This window comes from Triturus cristatus, chromosome 7, assembly GCF_964204655.1.
Source record: "Triturus cristatus chromosome 7, aTriCri1.1, whole genome shotgun sequence".
Classification (NCBI taxonomy): domain Eukaryota; kingdom Metazoa; phylum Chordata; class Amphibia; order Caudata; family Salamandridae; genus Triturus; species Triturus cristatus.
Window position 1 is genome coordinate 199,361,793 of NC_140590.1, and position 24,423 is coordinate 199,386,215.

Genomic DNA, 24,423 nt, shown 5'->3' on the forward strand with positions numbered 1-24,423 from the left:
CCCGAATATGGACCAGCATATCAGAAAAAAACGTGCCCTGGACATATTTCGTCCATCGTCATCGTCCATATCCTCCTCATCATCCTTAGCCCTCTTTGCTACAGGCTACAGCAGTGCAGACTGGACTGCTGAATCAATCAAGTCCTGTAAATCAGCCCTAGAAATCTGCAATACATCATCTTCCAGCAGATCCTGAACATTATTCTGCTTGGAAACTGCCTTAGCAGGCACAGGTGAAGAAGCCCCTTCACTCATGGTGAGACAACTGGAGAAATTCAAACTGGAACTCACCACACAACAAAAAGGAAGTGCCCAGCAACCTCCAATAAATACTGCCCCCAATTACCAAATCATGTAATGTGAGACCGGTAAATTAAACAAAAAAGGGCAGCCCTGTAGTCTCCACCCACAGCCACAGAGTCACAAAGATCATGGCCGCAGGGGCCGTACGCTACAAGAGAGCAGCAGCGCTGGAACGACCCAAGGCCAGGACACTAAGAAAACTCCCCGCCCCAGCACATGAATGGGGAGTGCCCTGAACCAAGAACAGGATCGTGGCCGACCGGAGGACCGGAGCGGCCGTGCCGAGCATTTTATCAGAAAACAAATAAGAATAAATGCCCAATAAGTCAAAGATTCGAAAAACTCACGGCACCAGAAACCAAAGGAAACAGGAATCAGGAGACTGGGAGCATCAGCGTTCCGACCACCGTCGGAGCAGAAAAAAACCAGGCATGGTGGTAGGTGGGTGGGGCTTATGTAGTATTCAAATACTGGTGTTGTGATTGGCTGGGTGGAGGCAGGCCTGCCTCACGTAGTAAGGATTGGAACGGGGAGAATCCCATTCGCGAGCTCCATGTTGAATCTGTTTAACCTGCTTTTTTCAGTATTATGCTCCTGCTTGTCCTTGACACCCATTCTGTTATGGGCGCTGACTTTATCCATGCTCTGTATTGATCCACTCCTGCCTTTCCCCACTCTATCAAAGCTCCTGCTTTACTCATGTTCTTAAACTCCACTGCCCGTTGGCATACACCGGCCCTTCCTGGGCTCCAGTTTATACTCTGTCTGGTGTTTGCTCAGGGTACAGAGAGCTTTGCTGAGCACCAGCTTTGCTCCTGCTCTCATTGCATGCTCCTGCTCGTTCTTGACATACACTAACCCTTTATGCGAACCAACTTTACCCTTGCTCTCTTGGTGTTCTATTGCTGCCTTTGCCTTTTTTCAAGTAATTTGCTATTTTGGTCTTTAAATTTACTCTAGGCTGGTATTCTTGACTACGGCGCTATTCTTACATCATTTATGCTTCAGATTCAGACCTCTTGTGTTTTCTTCTTATCCGACTAGGATGTAAAATTCCCTATTACGTAATCTGACTATTTTTTGTTATATTCATTTAAATTGTCCTTAGCTTGAAGCAAAGTAAAATTCTAGGCAGCAGCAGTATGGAGAGGTGCACTCCTTTCATTGGTGTCATAGCTGGATGAGAGAGTTTCTTCACTGAACTGCAGATATCAAGGCAAATACTGCACCATGGAACAGAAGACTAGTCTATGGGTTCAGCTCTTCTGTAGAAGCCATGAATTTGAGCTCTTCAAAGGGCACCCAGGTCTTGTCTCTACAAAACACCAAGGGGTTGCAGATCTGCAGTGCCTTATCTGCTCTGAATCTCCTGGAGGATACACTGGTCTGTTTTGGTTCTTTCTGTCTGTTTTCTGTGGAACGTCTGTGATAGCGTCAATTGACATGTTTTGGTGATCTGGCACTGCATTTCCTTGTTGTAACATAGCTCAGTAAGGATCCTGCTGAGCATCTCAAATGTCCACTTGTTGTTGGACTGCCTGCTCCCCCATGCCTGATAGAACCAGTTATCATTGGTCTTGTCTTGGCTCTTCACCTTTGCTGTAAAAGTAAGAGCTCTGATAGTGATGGTCCTACTTATGTAGAGTCCATGCGCAGTGACTGGGTCTGGTTATTCTCCACTATGTTCAATGGTAATTTATTTGTCACCAATGTTCTCGCTTTCAAGGGATTTGGCCATGAAAAAGGATTCTCTTGAAGCCATTATGCAGTTAAAACAATTTCAATACATGAATTGGCTGCAGGTATCGAAAAACGCTAATAGACAATCCGATTGCATTGGGATAGAAAGTGGATTGAAGTGTGCAGGAAGAAGTGGAGTGCTCATTATAAAGTGAGAAGCACCAGGAATTGCCCTACAGTGGAGGATGACAAACTGGCTATGCTTCCAGCTTTTCCTGGTAGCCCTTCAAAGAACTGTGCCTAGGGCCTGTAGGTTGCTGGGGTGCATACAGGATTGGTCTTTAACATAGGATGAAGTGGAGTTTTTTTTTATCTATGCATTCCTTCTCGGGAGACGGTCCCATTGCTTGCATTTCTCATTGCTGCACTAAAAGCCCTCTGGAGCTCAAGGTCTTTGAGTAAAGTTGCGTCCTGTGGTTAAACCTTTTATCTGGGCAGCCCTCAACTTGTGGCCCTCTAACTGCACCAAGGACGTGGTTTGTGAAATTGCAAAATTCATTAATTAGTGTAATTACTTTTTCACAGCTTTGTTATGTGGATCTGAGTTTAATCGGAGGCAAGGGTGCTTTAGTGTCTCTTCTTTTGGATGGCTCCTTACCATAATGTTTTTAGTAAGCCTCAGACTGTTCTTTTTTTTCCTGTTTAGAGATATCGCTAGTCTGTAGTTTTAGAATCCTGAAAAGAGTCGTTCTGGAGTTCCAAGCGAAGAATAAAGTGCAATTGTTCCCAAGAAACAAACTAGTTTATAGATTCACAGGTAGGATCTGTTCTCTAGTGTAGGTCAAGGGAAATCCAGAATTAAAGTTTAGGGTGTTTTACTTGCCTGTTATTTAGGTTGAGCCTAGCGGCAGTGCGCATGCACTGTGTTACAGTTAGCGCTCTAGCCTTCGGCTAGAGTGCAAGGGGTGAAAGCATAGTTTGCGCTCACGTTGGCGGACGTGAGCACGCGAGTATAAAATAAAGGGGCGGGCGAACGAGAGGCAGTTCGCGCCCGACTGTTACACTGGGTCCATGTGTTTATTGCGCGCTGCTCGCGCTAGGCCCCCCACGCACGTGGCGCGCCCCCAACATGCCCCAGCACCTATTGCATAGCAGAGCCCTAGAACGTAACACTGGCGACGAGGTGAGCTCCCACCCCACCCCCTTCCTGCACTGGTCTCCGAGGCTACGAACAGCCCAGTAGCTCCTCCAAAGAACAGCTGCTGTCACCGGAGACACACACACGACCTGCCTGGAGGTCGCGAGGCCACACCACCAGCCGACGGAGCAACAGAAGGCCTGCAGGCCTGAAGGGTGCATCGCCCAGCAAGGCGGCACGGCGTGCCAGCATAAAAGTGGACTCGTTTGTTGAGGAGGTCAGTGGCCATTGTACTGGTGCACCGGGCACGTGGTTCCTGCGCCGTGATGAGTGGCACGGAACAACAGGACCAAGCCAGGGCACTGCCCCATCACCCCCCGACAGGGGTCCTGCCCCCATTCAGAGAAGCCGCTGACCCCACGACAGCTGCCCCGCGATGGCAGACCTGGCTGGGCAGACTGGAGAACTATTTCATTGGTTCAAGGGAGACAGATGGGGCGGTGAAGAGGTCCCTCCTACTCCACTATGTGGGGGAAGAAGTATACCTCTTCTTCAAACACCTGCCTAACACGGGGAACCAGGATGACTACGTGGCGGCAGTGGCAGCTCTCAATGCGCACTTCGACCCGCAGGTCAATCCGGACTATGAACATTTTAAACTCCGCCAAGCGAGGCAGCGCGAAGGGGAATCAGTGGATGCCTTCCATGCACGGTTAAGAGCCCTCGCGGACATGCTCCTCGTGGGTGACAGGGCCAAAGAGGAAATTAGGGCGCAATTAATACTAGGGATCCGGAGCAAGACGCTTCGTGGACTGATACTTCGCAGACCCAACATCCCGATGAACGATATCCTAGTCCTGGCCAGGACGCATGATCTGTCGGCGACAAGAGCAGAGGAAATGGATCAGGCCCTAGTAAAGGGGATAGACAAACAAGTGGAAGTGAAAACAGAAAAGGCGGATGCGGTGCGAGCACGGGAAAGACCACAGAGGCCCCGAGACCGGCGACCCCCAGCCCAAGCCCGGCTGTGTGGATTCTGCAGGTACGAAGACCACCCGCTCAAGACGTGCCCAGCCAGAGGGAAAGTGTGCACAAACTGTGGAATCGAAAACCACTTCGCGTCGGTCTGCCGGAGGAAGACATAGAAAGGCGGGAACAAGTGGGACAAGCCATAGAGGAAGCTGTTAAGACAGCTCTCGCACACGTCGCTGTCATCCCAACTGCCGCCAAGGTACGAGAAAGCCAAAGGCCACAAGGACTCGAGCACTGAGTCTGAGGATGGAGAAGAAACGTATTTCATATCATTCACAAAAGCCCTGAAAAGTACCAGGCGACCGCAGCCGCGATGCGACCTACTAATAGCAGGAACAGAAGTCAACGCTGTGATATACACGGGTGCGTCCGTGACAGTAATGGACGTACAGCAATACAACCGTCTCAGGCTGAGACCGGAGCTCCGACAGTCCAAGGCCAAGATCTACGCATATGGGAGCGACACGCCATTACCGCTAAAAGGGAAGATGACGGTAGCTGTGAGTGCAGAAAACTCAGAAATAGTCATTGACATTCACGTAATTGACCAAGAGGTGGACACCTTACTCAGCGGACACGCAGCCGAAGACCTCGGGCTGATCGCATTCCTCAGGAAGATCCAGGACAAGCAAGCCGAAGACCTGTTGAATACATTTAAGGGTCTCTTCTCAGGGCTAGGGAAGATTAAGAGGCCACCGATACACCTTCACATCGACCCCGCGGTGGCACCGACGGCCCTCAGGCACAGGCGGATACCGTTCCACCTACGGCCGCTGGTGGAGGAAGAACTCCAGAGGTTGGAGGAGCAAGGAGTGATTGAGAAGGTGACCGGACCCACACTGTGGGTATCACCCATGGTGATCGCGGAGAAACCACGTCAACCGGGGAAAATCCGTTTGTGCATAGACATGCGGCTTCCGAACAAAGCCATCAAGAGCGAGAGACACATCACACCGACTATGGATGACATTGTGTCTGATCTAAACGGAGCTCGGTGGTTCTCCAAACTAGACTTGAACGCGGGATACCACCAGCTCACCTTGGCAAAGGAAAGCCGATATATTACTACATTCAGTACGCACCTAGGACTAAGGTGATACAAACGCCTGAATTTCGGGATCTCCTCGGCAGCAGAGATCTTCCAAAATACCATCAAGGATATCCTGCTCGGGCTACCTGGTGTCTTAAACGTGAGTGACGACATCCTCATCTACTCCAAGACGGTGGAAGAACACTACAGGCACGTCCGAGCCACACTATCACTCTGCACCGGGAGAAGTGCCAACTATTTCGACAAACCATCGAATTCTTCGGCTATGTCTTCACCAAAGAAGGCATCCAAGTGGATCCCCGGAAGTCCCATGCCATCAAAGCGGCCGCAGCTCCGGCGTCAGTGGCTGAGGTCCGCAGCTTCCTGGGGATGGCCACTTACTGTGGACGGTTCATCCCGAATTTGGCCAGTCTAGCCGAACCTCTCAGACACCTCACCAAAACCGATGTAATGTGGCGATGGACAGATGCAGAAGAGGAAGCGTTTGAGGCAATCAAGAAGGCTCTCTTGGATCAGACCACACTGGTCTACTTTCACCCGAGCAAGAAGACTAAAGTCCTAGTAGATGCGAGTCCGGTAGGGCTAGGGGCGGTCCTAATGCAGGAGCAGGAACCGGGGCAGTGGGCAGCCCTGGCATACGCCAGCAAGGCCCTCACTTTCATCTGTACGTGTGCAGACACCCATTCACGGTGGTGACGGACAACCAGCCGCTAGTGCCACTCTTCCGAGGAACGGCGCCACATCCACCCCCACGAATAGAACGATGGGCCATCAACCTTCAACAGTACCACCTCACCGTGGTATACCGGCCAGGGGCCAAAAACCCAGCAGACTTTCTATCCCAACACCCCGAGGCCCCTGGCAAACCGAAACCGATGGATGGGGAGGAGGAGGCTGAAGGTCATCTAGACATGGTAGCTGCCCTGGCGTGCCCCCGTGCCTTAAAGCTAGAAGAAATCGTGGAGGCGGCCGAACAAGACCCGGTGCTAATCAAGGTCAAGGACACCATACTCGCGGGAACCTGGCAGCATTTTCTCCAGGCAGAGAACTCATGGTCTCATGAAGGTAGAGATGACCTTCAACACATGTGGAGAGTGCGTCACGAGCTAAGTGTGACTAGAGGGGGGCTCATCATACGAGGATCCAGAATCGTCATCCCGGCTGCCCTCAGGACCAGGGCCACGCAACTGGTGCACAAAGGACACCAGGGAATGGAGAGAATGAAGGCTCGGATGAGGGAGAAGGTATGGTTCCCGAACATGGACACCTACGTAGACGACGCGGTTCGCAGCTGCCAGTCATGCCAGTTGACCAGCGGAGCCCAACCGCCGGCTCCTATCATCACCGAGGAGCATGGGAGAGGCCCGTGGGAGAAAATCAGTGTGGACTTCGGGACCCTCCTGACGGACGAGTCACGCTAGTGATCATTGACAGCTACTCGAAGTACCCACTAGCTGAGGCATTGCAGTCCACAGCCTTCGCGCACGTGGGCCCCGCCCTGGAAAAAGTATTTGGGATGTTCGGGTGCCCTGAGGAACTGCGGAGTGACAATGGGCCCCCATTTCAAGGACACGAGTTCAGAGAGTTCCTAAAGTCACATGGCATACGCATCGGCGCATCACCCCGCAGTGGCCACAGGCCAATGGAGAGGTAGAGAGGCTCATGCGCACCATCAACAAAATACTGCGCATCGCCGTATCTGAACAATCAGACCCAGAACAAGAACTGCAGCGGTTTCTGGGGGAGTACTGCAGCACCCCCCACTGCTCCACTCGTCAAGCACCTTGGGCTCTGATGTTCAAAGGGGCTCGACGAGACGGGCTACCAGTCGCCCCAGGCTGGATAGCCCCGCCGTTCGACGTGGAGATTGCGTTCCAGAGGCGCCAGGAGCGCAACGAAAAAGTCAGCAAAGCGCGAAGGGCGGTGCCCAGAGAGATCCACGCCGGGGATATGGTGGTTCTAAGAGAGCGGCGACCCGGAGGCAAGTTCAAGACTCGGTATGAACAGGGCTACTGGAGAGTAGTCGACCGGCAAGGGACCATGAAGACGGCACGCAGAGGAGGCCAGCTGGTCACCCGAAACATATCATGGTTCAAAGTGGTGAGGAGGCCCGCGGTTGACCATGAAGCTACATTTGTTGGTGAAGAGCCTGACCCAGGGGTCCTCCCAGCGAGCGAGCCTAGCCCCATCTCGCAGGGCAACCCAGGGGCCGGTCCAGGCAATGCTGAGCGCCCGGACAGCGGACCAGAACAAGGGGCTGCACCAACTACCCAAGCCCCGACTCCTCGGGGAACCGTAAGGTATGGGCTAAGGGAAAACCCCAGGCCCAGCAGCCGATTGTGAGACTTTGCATGTCAAGTAAGGGGCGCCGCGAATTAAAGTTTGAACTGTTGTCAAGGACTAACTTGGAGAGGGATGTTACAGTTAGCGCTCTAGCCTTTGGCTAGAGCGCAAGGGGTGAAAGCGTAGTTTGCGCTCACGTCGGCGGACGTGAGCGCGCGAGCATAAATTAAACTGTTACACTGGGTCCGTGTGTTTATTGCACGCTGCTCGCGCTAGGCCCCCCACGCAGGTGGCACACCCCCAACATGCCCCAGCACCTGCTGCATAGCAGAGCCCTAGAACGTAACACACTGCTAGCTCTGCGAGGCATGCTGTATTAGGGTATGCACTGGAAGCCCGCCCACTCTTCGCCCATATTTGTCATTGGCTCGTGTCATTATCCTTCGAAAATGTTGGCTTCTGATTCATAGATAGGCCTGTTAGTCCCGCCTTGGTACCGCCTTGTCTGCATTTGTTACTGCCGATAACGAATAGACCTTTTATTTGGCTCCTTACACAGGCTCTGTTATTTAGTGGGTGAGCACTATTTTCTTCAATGGTCTTTCCTTATTCCAGCGCTGTCAACTTTCACTTTAGCAGCCGCTCTGTTTTATTTAATTAATTGATTAATTTAATTAATTTGCAGCGCGGTCTGGATCAGTTCAGTGTAGCACATGCAAACAAGCATTTGCAATGCAACAGGTCTCCATTTTCGCGAGTTTGAACTATTGGCATTGTAAAGGACAATGGCTTTTATTTATGTTTTGGTTTTTGAAACGTAAATAAAACGCATTGTCATTTACAATGTCAATAGCTTAATCTTGCGTAAATGCGAGACCTTATGCAGTGCAAATGCTTGTTCTGGCATGGCCACCTCAATCTCAAAGCTCACTGGTATCTGTGGATGGGAGAAAATACCATAAGTCAAAGTACCACTTTGGAACTTTTGCCCCCTTGAAAGTTAGGATCACAAACAGTTGCGCCAGTCCTTCCTCACTATCTCTATTGATTTCCATTAAGCCCATAATCAATTTCTTTTACTGTTTTATTTCTTGCTATTTTTTCTCTTTTTAGGCTTCTTCCTTAAGTTTATCTTGCTGTTTATCTAAGTTAATTTTCCTTTCTTAGTAGTGCTGATGCCACAAAAGTCCAGGACTCAAGTGTGAAGGTAAGCCATTTTTCTCTCCCTTGGCACACACTCCCCATCCCTGGACTTAGGCTCAGCATGCCAGACTCATTGTTGTACTGGTTTTTTTTCTGGTTGTGAACTGCATGTTTTCTGCACCTCCCTTCAGTATCACACTCCAGTCACTGCCAAGTCTTTTTCACATATTACAGTTTTCTGTAATAAGCATCTGTGTGTCAAAATCGTTTATGGCCTCTGGTGTTCCGCACCCACTTCTCTCCTCATCAAAGCCCTTAAGGGTGTGTCACTGTCATTTTGCGAAATGCTCACCCTGCTGAAATTTGTTTCTTGAGAAAGTTGTATCTGTGCTGCTCGGACTGCTTCCTGTTGAAAGAGGTATTTTACCTGCATGTTGCATATGCTCTGTGTTTCCGAATAGTGCTTACCTTTGTCTGTTGTAGGCTTGTTCTTTTTTTGAGAAGGTTTGAAAGCACATAACGTTAGTGTATTACATGTATAAGTACTTAGGGTGCCCTTAATATCTGTAACAACGTATAATCCTTTGTAAATAATGTTTTGTAGGTGTCTACTGTCTTTCAAGCTACTAGTTATCGTCTCTGAGGTCTAGGGGGCATATGTACAATATTTGCTAGCATGCAGCTGCTCTGTGTTCTACTTCCTTCAATAACTGTATGTGGGTATAAATGTATATTGGCTGACAGCAATATCCTTTTCAGCTCAGCACTTCCGTGGTCAGTGGGGGAGCTATTTCTGGTACTTCAGGGAGGTAGGAATACCAGACATTAAGCATACTTGTCACATATTGAGGAGCACAAGGGTACTCAAACCATGGAGCTCCAATATGAGTCACTCCACTTTCAAAATGAGGTTATGGGTCATGTTCCAGAGGAGCCGGCTGCTGTAAGAAAACCTCTGATAGACTCCAGGATTGATTCCCTCACAATGCGCCTTGAATATATGAAATATCACCTGGAGAACCAGCAGACCCACTGGACCTAACTGAGCACAGGATATCACTGTCACTATAGTACAGTCAAATCTGTCAAAACATCTGCAAGTGGAGTGCTCTAGGGTAAGCAATCTTTGTATAGCCAGGATTCCTGAGACAACAGCAATGAGCTGAGTCAAGTACTATAAAGAGAAGCTGATGTGCGGCATCTTTGGCGAGGACAACCTATCCTGAACATTTACAGCTGAGCAAGCCCACCAAATGTTGTGACTTGGATTGATTCCTGGGGTTCCATTTTCCCTCATTATTGCTAAACATCCTATTTACCGAAACCGGAAAAAATTCTGAATATGGTCCGAAACAAGAAGAACATCTGATTTCATACTATCAGTTCAAGAAGTACGTAGCAGGGGGCGTGGCTTGAACGCCGAGGTGTCATGGCGGATCCTGGGTGAGCTCCGCTCCGTCGCGGACTCAGAAGCGACCTTGGAGCCTCACTCACACAGTTCTACTGTAAGGAGGGACTGCCATGTGATGTGGGCATCGCGGTGAATCCTCTGGCCGCTTTTTTCCTCGCGCTTCATCGTTTTAGACGGTTTTCACCGTAGCGGCAGTTTTTTCCTCTCAGAGATGCGAGCGGCCGCCATTTTGTTGCGCATTCCCGCGGCACTCGCATCTTACTCTCCTGATTGAGTCTTCACCGAATGCCATCTGTATTGAGGCATTTATGCCTCCAACTAGTTTGCACACAATTTGAAGCCTACCACGGGCATTAATATTTACAATAATATCCGGTTTTCAGTATCTCTTGTTGCTGCAATGGATTTTCATCGATTCGTCGTTTGCTACAGTCTGCGTGCTTTTCCTCTCATGTTCTATATAGCGTGAGCTGCCTATTTCATTCATGGTTTTATTCAAGTTTTGCTGGTTTTGTGAGGTGCTTTCTGTCTGCCGTCGTTGTGCCACTTTCAGTCACGGTGTGGTTCCATTGAACTTTGGTACAGTGTCCAGTGGTGTATCGACGTTCCTGCACTAAAGTGACGTCAAATCTTGGTCGCTTTTGGAATACTGTGTATCTGTCTTTCTGCAGTTCAATGATGGCTAGCGATCCTCACATGCCCAGGCCCTCGGTATCTGGTACAAAACCGAAAAGGCACAAAAATGATCGCCTTCGCCAATTTTATCATCACAAAATCCAGTCCTGGATTCCATCTTGGATGAGGTTCGAGGCCTTCAGCCCTTCATGTCCGCTACCAATGACAAGCTTAAACAAATTGAGGAAAGATGGATTGTTATGGAAAGTAAGGTACTAGACCTCGAGCAATGGATCAGCGACATACAAGATATCTCTACAAAGATTCCTTTACTTGAACAAGAAGTTCTTAAACTAAAACTCCACACAGAGGATCTTGAAAATCGCAATCGTATAAATAACCTACGCCTTTTTGGCCTGCCGGAAAATGTTGAAGGGGCTGACCTAGTGTCATTCCTAAAGAAATTCCTTCCAGAGCTTCTTGACCTTCAGTCTGCATCAAATCCTCTCAACATACAAAGAGCGCACCGGTTGGGTCGGCTTCAGCCTTCTGCCAACAAACCGCGTGGAATTATAATGCTGTTCTTGGAATTCACCGAACTCATGCAAGTTATGAAGGCTGTTAGAATCAAACGTCGTCTTATCTGGTCTGGCCATAACATTTTCATATCTCAAGATATATCTAATGCTACCATTGCCAGACGCAAAGAATTTCTTGCTCTTCGGCCTCAGATGCGGCAGCTCAATATTCAATATGGAATTCTTCATCCCTGCCTTTGCAAAATCACTCATGAGGGTCGCACACGCTCCTTTGAGGATCCGGATAAACTCAAACTTTTTCTTCATAATTTCTCCTCACATGGCATGGATACTGGCTCTTGATTTCTTTTATATTGCCGGATTGTTTCTTTTTTAATGTTATATTGTATTGCCTGTTTTCTTCTTTTGATTTTCTGTCCTCTTTTTACTTGTGAGGCTCATATATCCTTCATTGTTTTCTGTATCTGCTCTCACTGGGGTCCGCGTCCTTCGGTGTCACTATGCTCCTCGCTCTTAGATCTTCTTTCTTTTTACAGATCTGGATGTTCTCCCTTGATCTGTTTACTTTTCTCTACTTCTCTCTTTTGCCTCTCTTTCCTCTCCCTTTTCTTTATTTCTATTTCCCTTTTCTTCGTTCTTCCTCATTTTTAATCCTGTTTTCATGTACAGGTTTTTCTCCTACGACTTGGTCTTTCGTTTTACTTACTGAAAAATGTCTTTCCTTCTTTTTTCTTGTCAATCCCTCAGTCCTGTGGTCCTATGTCCGTACGTTCTCCTGCATCCTGAGGTATGGTTAATGTCGTTTCGTGGAATGTTCATGGTCTGGGTCACCCCGTCAAGCATCAGAAGGTACTGTCTCATCTAGCTAAACTTAATACCCAGGTTGCTTTTTTACAGGAAACCCACTGCAATGACAAAGAATCACTTAAACTTAAGCGTCAATGGGTCAATCAGATTGTTTTCTCTCCTGCTACTGATCGTCATGGTGGTGTTGCTATTTTATTTCATAAATCTCATCATCATCATGAATAACTTTATTTCGGTCATAAGACCATAAAAGTACAATAAAATATATACAAGTACAAGAGTAAGACCATAAATACAAAAAAGTTTTTAAGAAATTATTAAACAGTAAGTTATCATGATTATTTAGCAGTGAAAAAGGATAAAAGCTAAAAAGAAGCCATTTCTTTAGATAAAACTCATCCTTCTCCGCCACATACCATATAAAAAGCGGGAAACTGCATAAACAATAAGAGGATCAGTGTCATACGTCAAGACTCTGCAAGCTTGTGCACATTGTCTGAGCCCCAAATTTTTGCACAGAGGAATAAGCCAATTTTTTCGAATCATGCTATAAGTTGGACAACAGAACATAATATGGGTAATGTCTTCATTACAAGTTTTGCAAACTGGGCAAGTGCCCTCCATCAGTTTTTCCCATCTAGATGTTAGTGCCCCGATTGGGAGAGAGCCATGTCTCAGCTGAATATATAATTTTCTTGCTAGAGGAGGCTGTACTAAATCCAAGAATACCTCCAGCCTAGAGTCAGTTTTCACCATTAAGAACTCAGAGGTCAACCTACCCAAGGTAGTCGAGCAGCATAGAATTTTAGAGTTGTAAGATCTAACAGCCGCCAATATCTAGGACCTTTGAGCCCTTACACAGCTAGTACCCGGAGAATCCCAAAGTTGGGGTAAACCAACTTGATAGAGGGAAGTCTTTATATGGAGTAGCCATGGTATTTTCTTGTAGTTTAACTGTCCCCAGATTGCATTAAATTCCGCTCTAAAAATTGCAAGCTCAGGGACAGACCAAAGCCTTCTCCAATAAAGTAATGGTCGTGCAGCCGCCAATTCACTGACGGATTCCAGATCCAAGTCCAGGCGCAGTGGTATAAGAGGCGTGCTCTGGGGGAGACCAACCAGACCACGCATAAAGGCTTGTTCTACCTTCCGTAAATTGGATGTATTTGTGTGGCCCCAAAGTTCGGCAGCATACAAGGCTGCTGACCTCACCTGTGTTTTATAAATCTCTAGTACAGGGGTGACAGGTTTCAATATAGATATTCTATGGAATCTTCCGATACTCCCCGTTATCTGAGACAGCCTCAGGGAAGATTTGGCTACTTGAGCATCCCATACGAAATGCTCAGTCAGCGTGACTCCCAGATATATGAAGGTCGTAACTCTTTCTAGGGGAACACCACCTAGTGCAGGGTTCGGGCGTGTGTGCCTCGGGGGATTGAAGATCATAAACTTAGTTTTCCCCAGGTTGATCTCCAATCCCCTCGAGGCACAAAAGGTCAGAAACCCGTCCAGAACTCGCTGGATGCCCGATGATGTCCGCGACAACAACAATGTGTCATCCGCAAACATCAGAGCGGGCACCCGACCAGAAGCCAAACACGGGGCATCATTATCCCTGAGACTATTTAGTTCGTTAATCAATCCATTTACATATAGGCTGAACAGTGTAGGGGCCAGTACACAACCCTGGCGTACCCCCCGAGTTACAGGAAAGCGAGCTGATAGCTCCCCATTCTTCCCACACCTCACCTGTGCAAAGTTCCCTGTATGGAGACGAACCAGCACATCAAGTAGGTACGATGGGAGACCGAGTTCCTTCAGCACCATCCAAAGTTTATTCTATTAATGCACAAATTATATCATCTGAGTGTGATCCGAATGGTCGATGGGTATTGACTGAAGTTATCATAAATAACAGACAAATAACTTTTAAAAATATTTATGGTCCTGTTAAACCAGACTCTGAATTTTGGCAATCTATAAAACTGAAAATATTGTCAATTTCCAATTCTAATATTGTGGTTGGTGGTGATTTTAATAATTGGTTAGACCCGTTCACTGATAGGCAATCCAAATGCAAGTTCAAACCTGACAAGTCCCACAAATCATTTCAAACAGCCATCTCCTCTCGTCCACTATTTGATACATGGAAAACGTGTAACCCTGATACCTCAGAATTTACATTATTTTCTCCTGTACACCATACTAGATCTCGCATTGATTATATTCTTGTATCCAAATCACTGCTACCTTGTCTCCAGTCTTCTGACATTGGGTCTATCTTTATATATGACCATGCCCCTGTCTCCACCCTTATTGACTTATCTCTCACCACTTGCAAACAAGGTAGATGGCGTTTCAATCGTACTTTTATTCTAGAAGCGACCTCCTTTATTGAGGAATACTTTTCTTTCAATAAATCTTTAGACACCTCCTTACACAACAATTGGGATGCTTTTAAAGCATCTTTCAGAGCCTTCACTATTGCCTATTCCTCAAAGAAGAAAAAATTGCTGCATACTGAATATAAAGAAACCTTAACCCGTATAAAATCGCTAGAACATAACTATTATTCTTCCAAATCTCCCTCAGCACTACAAGATTTAATCAAAGCTAAATCCGCCTTGAATAAGATAGTCACAAAGGATGCCTGCAATATCCTCCTTAAGATTAAGTCGAAATATCACGGAGGCCAAAACAAAGCCGGGAAAATGCTTGCAAATTATCTAAATATTAAATCAGAACGTAAAGTTATTGGCCCCATTCATTCAGAGTCTGATGATACACTCCTTTCGTCTGATTCTGATATTATTGCCACATTTCAATCATATTACAATCTCTTATATACTGAAACTACCAAGCCCTCTGAAGAAGATTTTGTTTCTTTTTTCCGTAGTATCCCCAAGCCCAAAACTTCCCAACCCCTTGAAGAAGATATTTCCCTACAAGAATTAACTGATGCTCTTAAATCTTTGAAGAAAGCAAAAGCTCCTGGCCCCGATGGCTTTACAATTGAATTACTTTCTGCTTTTTCCTCAATTTTTGAGCCCAAATTGTTAGAACTTTTTAATTCTTTTAACTCCAATTCCCAAGCCTGTGGTTCTTTTTTGGAAGCCCTTATCATTGTAATCCCCAAACCAGATAAAGATCCCTCCTATTGTAAAAATGTTCGTCCTATTTCACTAATTAATTATGACTGTAAAATTTTTGCAAAAATATTGGCTTCTCGTTTAGAGAAAATTATCCCTATACTCATTAACCCAGACCAAGTTGGTTTTGTTAAAGGTAGTTTGGCCTCTGATAATGCCAGAATGTTTTCCAATATTCTTGCTCTTAGTAAAAAATATCCTTCCCCACTAGCTGCTCTATCCTTGGATGCAGAAAAAGCCTTAGACCGTGTTAATTGGGAGTTCTTGATTCATACACTACAATGGTTTGGATTTGGCCCGAAGTTTATTTCATATGTTAAATTGTTATATACCAATCCCAAAGCATGTATTTTTGTTAACGGCCTCTTTTCCCCTTATTTCTCCCTTCAAAGAGGTACACGTCAGGGCTGCCCTCTTTCACCATTACTTTTCCTGTTATGTTTAGAGCCATTTCTGGAACGCATTAGAAGTAACCCTCTCATTACTGGTTTTAGTCTCAAGACTTCACAAATTAAGTTGTCTGCATATGCTGATGATGTTCTTATTTATATGTCTAATCCCGTATCTTCCTTACCCCCCTTTTTGCAGGAAATCTCATCATTCGCTAAGGTTTCAGGCTACAAATTAAACTTCTCTAAAACTGAGATTTTACCCTTAAATCCTTCATGTTATAGGTATTTGTTTGAATAGTCTAATTTCACATGGTGTCCTCAAAAAATTAAATATCTTGGCATATGGTTCTCCCCCAACATTCGTGATACACTATCTCATAATTTCTCTGCCTTAAAACCTAAAATTACTAATTTGTTAAATCTCTGGTCTCCTTTGCTCCTTTCCTGGTGGGGCAGACTTGATACAATTAAAATGATGATTGTCCCCCAGATTCTGTTTATATTGTCTATGCTACCATTTAAAATTCCTAAATATTATTTTTCTCAGATTAACTCGTTATGCACCAAATTTCTATGGAATAACAAACATGCACTGTCTAAACTGATTCGACCTAAAAATGAGGGGGGGGGGGGTAAGATTCCCTGATTTTAATTCATACCATAATGCATTTTTGATTCGTCAATTTTTTGATTTGTCCAAGGATTATCAGGATTTACCTAAACCTTCATGGGTTAATATTGAATGCTCACTGTTTAATGATTTTTCAATACAAGATGTTGTTCACATGACTAACTGTACTTTTATTTCCAAATACCCTATTTTGAAACATTCTCCAGTTATGTTACACACACTTTTCTTTAAGAATTTGAACAATTACCAATCCTTTCTAGCGTCATCACTGTGGTTTAACAAATACATCAGATTTCACCACAAATCATTCTACTACAAACAATGGAAAGAAAAGGGTCTTTTTTATGTACACCAAATGATTGTCAATAATGTGATTATTTATTTCCATCAGTTGCAAGAATCTTTTCAACTGCCTGACTCCTGTATTCAGCAATATGATACTTTAGCTTCAATTCTACAGGGGTGTGTTCAGAAATTCCTCTCTCTACCAACTCCTACTTCCTTTCTTCTTGATTCTTCATTATATCAAATCTCTTCTGATACTATTCCTAGTGCCTCTTTTATCTATAAATCTTTATCTACCCCTATCTGCACACGGATTAAATCTAGGGTTGAACTGGAGTGGGAACAGGACCTTTCTTTGACACTATCGATATCACAATGGGATAAGTTTTGGCAGAAACTATTCAAGACCTCCAAAGCTGCTAATCTCACACAGTCCCTATTTTTTATTTATAATAGAGTCATCATTACTCCCCTTATGTTACATAAATTCAACCACTCTGTCACTTCATCTTGTTGGTCTTGCCTTAATGCTGAAGGTTCTTTATTGCATTTATTATTCTATTGTCCTAAGGTTTATGCTTTTTGAGGTGATATATGGTCAAAATGTACACTGATTTTTTCTCATAATTTACAACTTAATATTCAAAATGTATTTTTAGGTACTGTGTCGCCAGATTTTGATCTAGTTACTCCTGTTTCACCATTGTTGGATTTATTTCTTGCTGTGGCTTTTAAAGTTATACTAACTTGCTGGAAAGACAATTCTAAATTATCCTTTTTACATTGGTGGAACTATATATGTATTGAACATAGAATCGCCTCTATTCCTCAATCTTCCATTCATCTACAAATTAAATCTGACTTACTATGGCTACCCTTTACGTCTTTTCTGTCATCAACATCATAATCTCTTCCTACTCTTAGTATCTTGTTATCCTTCTCTGCCTTTCTGTCTTCTCTCTTCCTTCTCCTTTTCCTTTCTTCCTCTTCTCAGCCTCTCCTTCTTTCTTTTTTCTTTTCCATTTTTTGATAAAAAAAAATTAACCACTATTTAAATAGTTTATTCATTCTAATTTCCTACTCAGGATCTTTGTTTTCTATTGTAGTATAATAATCCTTACTATTATTTCTTGTTCTTAGCAATATTAATATTAATGTTTACATAATATGTAACCTTTCTATGTAGAATTCGCCTATTGTATAGTCACTATGCATTTATGCTTGTTTGCTTATATTTTTGTTCTTTATTGACTAAGTCCATATTTGTAATCCTGTGCTTTCTTACCTTCAATAAAAATTATTTAACTAAAAAAAAAAAAAGAAGTACGTAGCAAATTCTCTCCAATCAAGAAAACAGTTAGAGTCATGGAAATACGCTATGTAGTGCTATTACCTGCCAGACTGTGTTTTGAACACAATGGCACGCCTCATGTCATGACTGACCCAAAAGAAGTTGAGAGAGAGCCTAAAATGACATCTTTGAATGGCAAGAAGGGTGCATGATGTCAATGAATTCCAGAAGAAAATCATCACCCGAGTGAGTGTTAATACATTGTAAATACCCCTATGAATAGTTAATCCATAATTGCTAATTGCCCCCTCTTTTCTTCGAAATTGCCACTTGGTGCATGTGAAGCTCATCCAAACGCTCCCCTGGAGCTGGTGATTGGGTCTCAGGGGCCTGCCAATGGCTAGGGAGGGGGTCACAAGTCCCCACCCCATAAACATAACTTCTCTCCCAGGTAATTGAGTGCCTGGGGCCTTCCAATGGCTCGAGGAGAGGTGCTCCATGACCCCTCACCATTGATATAAATAAGACCCCAGATGTGGGGTCCCTGGGCCCGTCTATTGGCTAAGGGAAGGAGGCTCCATAGCTTCTACTCCAAAATTAGGTTCGCTCTGATTTCACACGGTCCAGGCCAGCACTCTTTTTTAACTTTTACCCTGGATCCACAGATCCAGACAGTTTAAATACAGCTGCAGAATTCATACTAGAGCAAGAAACAAATGAGAAAAGTACAACTTACTGTTGCAGTGGGTTTGTCTTCCTGCTTGACCAGCAGCCGCTTCAGTGGTGGATGGAAAGTGATGGAAAGCGATTGATGATGATGAAAGACGGTTCCTTAGTGCTCAGAGAGCTGCCCCACGGGCAAAGCGCTAGAGTCTGTTTGAAGGAAGGCACTGCGTCTGGGACGGTGCAGACAGGGTTTGTAATAAAAGCAACAGATGTGGTTCGCATGAGAACCATAAAGGCAGAAACGGTTACACAGGCTAGTGCTTGTTTAGAGAGTTATGCAACAGGATGTGGGAAACTAATGTTACGTTAATTACTTCAATGGCTTGCACAAAACAGTTTGAGCTCTTTTGGCGTTAAGAAATCGAATATACAGAAAACACACATCAGGTCAGGTCAGATCACAGTAGTAAATCAGACGGAGGCTAAGATTGGGAGAGGAAAATGTTCACATTGTTTGAACGCACAAATGATCTCCCATCACCCTGAGGATGAGAGGGAGAGAGCATCCCAGCTTGGGCGGTGCCGCTGGAACATTGCCAGCCCCCTGCACTGAACGTCTTAATCCCGATGACTCCTCTCTGCAATGTGAGCACTCACTCCATGTCAGCACGAGCACTAGTTTTAATCCTGCTCCTTTATTTGACATCCTAATGTACTTGGGTGTTTCCCTGGTTTCCTTACAATAAAGTAATCAAACTAACATGCAGTATTAATCCTTTGTAGGTTACACTACAACGATTTGTAGTTTAAAAGCCCAGGACTGGGAACAGTTCCACTGCTGACACGAAGGGAGGCAGACACCCTTGCCCCCAGGTGCTGTCAGGCTTGGATGGCCAATAGAACCGAATACTTTGACTATTGCACACTGACCGCCTTCTGCATCATTCAGTGAATGAAACAGATTGTAATTTAATCTGTTAAGTGACTGACAACCACTGGACGATGCAGGAGACAGAGGGCAAATCATTAGATCATGGGCTGAATCCTTGAATGAGTAGTGGGCAACTGTGTCTTAGCTGGTTTTGCAATAGAGCCTGAATAAGAAGGTAAGGAAGTGGATAATGCATTGAAACATGATAGACAATGGCCTTAACCCTATGGAAGAATGGGATAGCCTTAGCCTCATTTAACTGCTGCAAGGACATAGAATATGTTCCACAAGGTATTGGTAATTTTTATATATTCCTTAAGCATACAAGGCCAGAAGCTATGCTTACCTATATGACATACAAATACCAAATAATTCCAACATGTACATTAGTTCGTAACACAGAAATCTAGTGGGTGCTGGGAGCAGGCCACCTTTTAGATTAAAAAATCAACTTATGACAGCTGAGGACTTATTCTATAATTACACATAGAATAGGTACAGCAAGTAATATCATAATTCTTAATAGAGCGATGCTACTACTTGACTTATTTCAGCATCGGATCATTAACTCTATGTTGTGGCTTAAATATGCCTCTGCCTTTTACCATTACTACTTAGGTAGGTGAATGTGGTGGGCTGTTCTGCATCAACTTGTAAATGTATTGAAGCAATTATATCCCTTGTATTTTATTTTACTTTTTAACGTGTCATGCTCGTGGGATATGTCTTGTTTTGTCTATTTCTGTTTGAATTAAATGTGTAAATATCTGTCAGGATTCACAACTATTGACCAGCAGGTTATAATTCCAATTGGCCCTACTCCCCAGAGTCCCGCCACCTCTGTCCTGATCTTGCTCCAGCATCAATGGTGTCAGAGGAATAAGTACTTGTCCGAGGTGGTCCTGCCAAGAATAACACCCAGCTGGTAACGATATGCCTTTCAATCAAGGCAACTGTGGCGGGAAAACCTAAAAACTCGAGTTGGCGGAAGTGAAGAAAAAGAGTTGTAAATGTGCTTTCTCTTTTGTTCCCACTTCCAATTCTATCTTGAACCCCATTGTCCAGGTACTTCCTGTGCTGCTGCTGCTACCTCACCATGATGCTCAGCAACCCTGTTGTCACCTGAATCTAAGATAGGCTTCTTTGTAACTTGTCTCCCTATCAAGGCTATGGCCTCATGTATTGTTACATTGCTCTCACATGCAATGTTATAATGTGGCATGCATAAGTGTTCATCTTACAACTTATTGTGGTAAAATGAACACACCTGCATTGACACATAAACATTTTTTTTGGGGTGGTGAGTGGTGTGGGTGTTGTGCTTGTGATGATTGTGTGTGTACATATATTAGTGTGTGAATATTGTTGCTGTACAAGGCTATATGTAACATAATTAGCATTACACATTACCTAAGTATACATTTTGACAGAATCACAACATATATGTGTAGTAAGATAATGATGTGTAGTACATACTTGTCTCCACACCAAGATGGCCTCACTCCGTCAGGACCAGTGCTTAATTTGAGTTGGTGGTTTACGTTGCTCAGCACCGGCACTTATCATCAACACTGGCACTTGAGCCGTACTAAAATAAAAAAAAATCTGAAATAAGTAAGGATTAAAAACCCCAAAAAAGGGAACCACAATCCACAAAAATCCAAAAAGCAAATTAAGTATATAAGAGAGGCAATAACCTTTAATTAATCGCTAAGGACCCACGGAGTAAATCCACCTGTATCAATGGTCCAAGTTAATGAACTATATAGGACGCTTTTGAAGTACAAATTACACGGATACAGTTACCAATATAACCACAGCCCTGAAGAAGTTGACGTACTAATTACCATAAAATGAAACATGGGTTGGCTGTATCAAGCTGTATTGTTGAAGGAACCTACACTGATCACATGGATTGTATCATATGAACAGTGTCTGTATTAAGAACTTCGATTCAACATTGCTTGTGAACAAACTGGATTTCGCATGACTTGAACTGGTGTTTATGGATTAAGAGTAGACTAATAGAATACTTGTGACTTTAAGATTATTATTGACATTATTATTGACATTGAATTACTATAAGTGTGCTCGGAAAGGAATTTTGCTGTTTACTTTGTTCTCTTCTTTGAAGTGTTAATTTGGGTTGAATTGGTAACCGGCCGCTCCTTTCCTAGTAGCACCAACATTAGTATGGCTTTTCATACTTCCCGTTACTGTGTGCAGAGTGCCCTTTGCTGTTTCTACACCTCATTACCAAATATGTTTATCTACCTTAACTAAAGAGGGACTGTGTAAAGTATTTGTGCAACACTTCAAGCAATAACACAGTGAAAACACCACAAAACGACTCCACACCTATTTAGAAAAATAGCTTATATTATTATGAGTAAAAAAAGACCAAAATGAAAAAAATTCCAATAAGTGAAAATTAACATGGGATTTTTTAAAGAATATACTGTTTTGTAGTGCTTACAAACAAATAACGCCAACCGGGGCTATACAGGAGTTAATGAATCATCGTCGATCTCGCAGATGTAAGCGATGCGTCGGTTCCGAGCTGCATACTGTTGAGGATACATCAAGAATCAAGATGCAAAGGTCACCAGGGCATTGCAACATCAGGACGCTGGGCTGAAGGGGATGTGAGCAGTGCGAAGCATTGGGTCGATGCTGAGCCACACACAGCCAGAGATGCATCAGAAACAGCATGAGATGCGTTGCACTGTGGGCGATGCAGACTCCGCTGTCCATGCAGCAGCTGCAATGCTTCGGCATTGAGGGTAATGCACTGGTTCTGATCAGATAAATGTTGTCAATGCTTGGATTTTCACAGATACAACACTTTTAACGCACTTCCAATGACCCAGGACTGGACTGGCACTACTTGGCAGAGCAGGACTCACAGCAGACAGAGTACAGGTGCAGTTTGCAAGTACTCTAACATAAAGTTAGCATGAGATTCCGTTCTCTTAAATTTCTTTTTCAGATGTAATATTTTAATCCATTCTTCATTGAGGCCTTTGGAGAGGGTGCAAGGTCTATTTGCCACAGATGTTTGTCCTAATAGACCGGCAAAATCTTCATCCCAAATCTAAGAGAACGGAATCCCATGTTAACTTTATGTTAGAATATTTGAAGGCCGGCACCATCCCCATCAGTTTACAGGTTAGAAACATAGCAGGTTTATTCATAGAAATAAGACAGGAATTAGAGGACAAACTTAAACAAACAAATATTATTGCCGAAAGTTAGAAATAATTGGAGGAAATCAACATCAAACTGGATTTGTTCTGTGACTATCTCCTTAAGAGAAAAACTCAGAAAAGATATATGTTTGTTCTACCAGGAACGGACCTATCCTTACCTCTCAGAGAACTATTATTCAACCAATGGTGACAACTCATCGGGACAAGCACAACAAGGTTGGGGCAACAGGAGAATCAACACCTTCTCTGATACCGCCGACTCCAATAGTGAAGGTCCCACAAACCAATCAAACACATATCCACCTAGACAGGATCAATACGAAAGACCTCTACCTAATAATGATTGTTTAGGGAACACACAAGGCAATTTCCACCCAAGATTCTGGAATCAACAGAGAGCAGTAGCAGCTTCTGGAGGGAGTGCTGTGGGCGGTTTGTTTACTTATTTATGTACTTACCTCCATTCCACCATATTCCGTGGTTTACTACCACCCACCCTGCCCCTTCCCCGCCCGCCTCACCGCCCCGCAGCACTCCCACCAGGAGCCACTACTGATAAAGAGGATATTACCAGGAACAGAAACAACCCCAGAAATATCTTCAAACCGAAAGTATTGGAGAAGCTAAATACCATCCTGGTGTTCAACTTATCAACTGAAACTATTGATACCAACACCGAGGCTCTCCTCAATAAAGGCCTGTCATTTGTCCCCACTACCACTATAAATAAGTCTGAACTTACTGAGGACTTGTTCTTATTCTTTCAGAGAATAAGACTGAAAAAGTTCTCCTTGATGAGAGAAACCAACATTGACCACAACTTTTCAGGACTTAAACCACCATTAGATTTTATCCCCAGTTTAGACCAATTGGGACCGGAAGTGGAGATTTTTGAGAAATCCGTTATGTTAAAGGTCCAACAAGCTACTGGCTTCGTCCCCAGAAGGCCATTCACCATGTCCAAAGAAGAGAACTCGGCGCTGAAAGAACATAAATATAATAACAAGGTCACCATAAAACCCTGTGATAAGTGGGTGGGGCATTGTTATATGTGATGCAGAACAATATAACAACAAGATGAAAGAGATGTTGGGGTCTCAGAGGCATTATAAGAGGATCAAAAATAACCCTGAACCTACCCTCAAAAGAAGGATTATTAATCTTGTGGAACAAGCGCCCACTAGAGGCATCATTTGTGAAATAAAAAAGACGCAGAATTCCTCACCCCCATACATACACACATTCCTATCATCTATGGCATCCCCAAAACTCACAAGGACGAGTCAAATCTGACACAGAGGACAATTGTTTCCACCATTACTAAACTAATCACTGAACCCCTGTCTAAATACATTGACATATTCCTTAAACCCATAGTACATAGATTGCCATTGTATGTGAAAGACACTGGACATTTTATCTCCAAAATAGAGGATCTACCCTTCAATGATCAGAGTGAACTTTTGGTCACCATGGACCTGGAGTGCCTCTATATGAATGTCCCGCAGAATGAGGCAATGCGGGTCATACAGGAGGCTCTGCCAAGAGAAGACAATTGCAACAATCATAATTTTATCATTGACTGCTCAGAGATTGTTCTCAATCAAAACTTTTTTTAATTTAATGGGGACCTCTATCAACACACCCAGGGGGTTAGTATGCGGACAGCCTGCACCCCGAGTGTCGCTTGTCTGTATATGGGGAACTTTGAGTCCCACCATATCTACAACGAAGTAGCACCTTTTTTCGAAAATGTTCTTCACTGCGCACAGTTCATTGATGATATGTTTTTCATCTGGAGGGACAATGAGGAAACCCTTGCGAAATTCATATTATGGATCAATGCTTGTGACCTTAATCTTTA

General features: G+C 44.3%; 1 protein-coding gene across 2 annotated transcripts in view; it reads right to left on the reverse strand.

Annotated features, from left to right (window-relative positions):
• The window catches only part of LOC146809210 (putative methyltransferase DDB_G0268948), a 530,358-nt gene extending 511,707 nt beyond the window's left edge, over positions 1 to 18,651 (reverse strand). For both annotated transcript variants that reach the window (XM_085616026.1, XM_085616028.1), the window contains exon 1: positions 18,490 to 18,651. The gene's annotated coding sequence lies outside the window, so the exon portion shown is untranslated. The remainder of the gene's footprint in view (positions 1 to 18,489) is intronic.
• Between the last annotated feature and the right edge of the window lie 5,772 nt (positions 18,652 to 24,423).